This window comes from Ornithorhynchus anatinus, chromosome 10 (assembly GCF_004115215.2).
Source record: "Ornithorhynchus anatinus isolate Pmale09 chromosome 10, mOrnAna1.pri.v4, whole genome shotgun sequence".
In the NCBI taxonomy this organism is placed as follows: domain Eukaryota; kingdom Metazoa; phylum Chordata; class Mammalia; order Monotremata; family Ornithorhynchidae; genus Ornithorhynchus; species Ornithorhynchus anatinus.
This window is the reverse complement of record NC_041737.1, coordinates 47487693-47490683: the sequence shown is the minus strand read 5'-3', so window position 1 is coordinate 47490683 and position 2991 is coordinate 47487693.

Genomic DNA, 2991 nt, shown 5'->3' with positions numbered 1-2991 from the left:
GTTGAAGCCGGCCAGTTCTCTGGGTCTGAGGGTGGGGATTCTTCGGGAACCTTTTAAACCCTGCCCATCATGCCTGACTAGCTCCAACCTTAACCTTGTCCGGTTCCAAGGGACATTGGCTCACCGGGATCTAACCCTTCCACCTGTCCCCATCCCACGGTCGGTGCCCCCCTCCCTGATAAAATCGGAGGGAACTGGGCAGCTGCAGAGATAGGGTATTTCGGTAACCGGCTCTGGCTGGCCTTCAGGCCCCCGCAGCCACAGCCTGTGGCTGCAGTAAGCAGGAAAACATTTCCGTGTGCAGAGCAGCTGGGGGGCTGGATATTCTGGGGAGTGGTGGTAACCGGAACCAAGGACAGCGGGGTCACTGACCCGGCCGGTCTGGGCTCAGGACTAGCTGGGACCCGTTTCGACTGGGTGACAGGGTGGTTCTCCCTGGTTCCATGCCATGTGGCGAGTAGTCTGGAAAGTTGGGACCAGAAAGGGGAAATTGCTCCCTGGAAGCCTGAGGAGAGTGAGGTGCCCAGGTGCCCATGGGGTTGGGAGAGGGGCAAGGCCTTAGCCAGTGTTTGGAGTTGCTCATGAGATGAGGGTAGGGGGCAGCCAGCAGGGCCAGCTTCAGATATTTAAGTCTCCTGAGGCAAGAAAATATTGCATTCACTTCCAAATGAAATCTCCAATGTTGCCCAATTTTCACCCACTTCATTGCCCTTTCAACCGTGAGCCCTGAGATGGCTGCCTCTTTTGCTTGCCATCTGGAAACCAAGCCCCAGGAACTTATTGACACCCATGCCCATTGCTCTGATCATTTGCTCCAGACATTTAACTCCCTCCTCAGGCCCCCTGTCTCCCCAACCCCCCACCGGTCCCTTGCCCCAAATCACCTGGCCACCTACTTTATTAAGAAAATTGACACTAACAGGCTTGAGCTCTCTAAAATCGCCCCTGCCCCTCCTCAGTCCCTCCCTGCTTCCGATCCCCTCTTCAACTCTCCCATCCTTTCTAGCAGTATCTCTAGAGATCTGCCTCCTCTCAAAAGCCACCGCCTCCACCTGTGCATCAAACTTCATTCCTTCACACCTTATCAAAACCCTTGCCCCCTCCCTTCTTCCTTCCTAACAGCCATCTTCAACCATTCACTCTCTGATGGCTTCTTCCCCACTGTTTTCAAACATGCGCATGTCACCCCATTTTAAAAAAGCCTTCCCTTGACACCCCCAGCTCCCTCCAGTTAATGGCCCATCTCCCTCCTACCACTTCTCTCCAAACTCCTTGAGTGAGTTGTCTACACCTGCTATCTCAGATTCCTCTCCTACAGTTCTCTCTTTACCCCCTCCAATCTGGCTTCCATCCCCTTCATTCCACAGAAATTGCCCTTGACATGCAGGTCCAGGACCCCTTTGGAGTTGTGGGACTGACAGGCAGGAAGGTGGAGTGACTTCTTTTTCCAATAATATTTGTTACTATGTGTCAGGCATTGTACTAAGCGCTAGGATAGATATAAGCTAAGCAGGTTGGACACGGTCCTTGCCTCATATGGGGCTCACGATTGTAATCTGGGAACCCCATTTTACTGCTTCAGTCTAGGGTCCCCTAGCCCTGTTGCAGGGACAAGAATGGGACAGGGACTGTATCTGACATGACTGTATTGTATCTACTCCAGTGCTTAGCACAGTGCTTGGCACATAGCACCGAATAAATCCATTTCTATTATAATTATTAACATTGACAAGCCCCTTGGCCTCTCACTTGGAGAAGAGGAATTTGACCTCTGGGAGGCACTGAAGTCCCGAGGCGGTGGCCTAGTCTGGGATGACCTGCAGGCTGGGAGCTGTCTTGAAGGAACCTGATTTCTAGAGCTGGACAAAGGGGTAACTGCCAGGGATGGGACCACAGTGTCTCAAGGGTGAACATCAGCTGAATAAAAATAATTATTATGGTATTTGTTAAGGTATGTGCCAGGCATTGTGCTAAGCACTGGGGTGGATACAAACAAATCTGGGTTGGATATAGTCTCTGTCCCGCATGGAGGTCACAGTCTTAATACTGAACACCTGACTCCCCCAGTAGAGTCATTCTCACACCTCAGACTCAATCCATCAGGGGTATTTACTGAGCGCTTACTGTGTACTAAGTGCTTGGCAGAGTACAATGCAACAGAGTCTCCCAAAATAGGGTGATGTCCCACACCGCAGACAGATGAGGAGAGCCGGAGAGTCACAGAATTCCTACATGACTCTCCCCAGTTCAGGTAAATGCTAATGCTAATGGTATTTGTTAAGTGTTAATTATGTGCCCATCACTGTACTAAGCCCAGGAATAATCCATCATTCAATGGTATTTATTGATCACTTAATATGTGCAGGGCGCTCTATTAAGCACTTGGGAGAGTACAATACAACAGAATTAGCAGACACTTTCCCTGTCCATTATGAGCTTATGAGTAACAGATCAGATACTGTCAGTGTCCCACACGGGCCGGCAGTCTAAAGGGGAGGGAGAAAATTTTTATGGTTGAGGAAACTGAGGCACAGAGAAGTAGATCACAGAGTAGGCAAGTGGGGAGGCTGGGAATAGAACCCAGGTTTCCTGACTCCCAATCCTATGCTCTTTCTGTTCGATCATGCCGCTTCTCTGGAACAAACTTGGCCACCTTCTCCACTAAAGCCCCACCTCCTGCTCCCACCCCACTCCCTGGGTTATCCCTGATAATAATAATAATAATAATAATGGTATTTGTTACACATTTACTATGTGTCAAGCACTCTACTAAGCACTAAAATAGATACAAGTGAATTGGGTCCCAAATTGGGGCTAAGTAGGAGTCAAAGTAGGAGGGAGAACAGGTATCGAAACCCCTTTAACAGAAGAGGTAGCCGAGGTCCATCAAAGGTAAGTGACTTGCCCAAGGTCACACAGCAGACAAGTGGCGGAGCTGGAATTAGAACCAAGGTCCTCTGACTCCCAGGCCTGAACTCTTTCCACTAGACC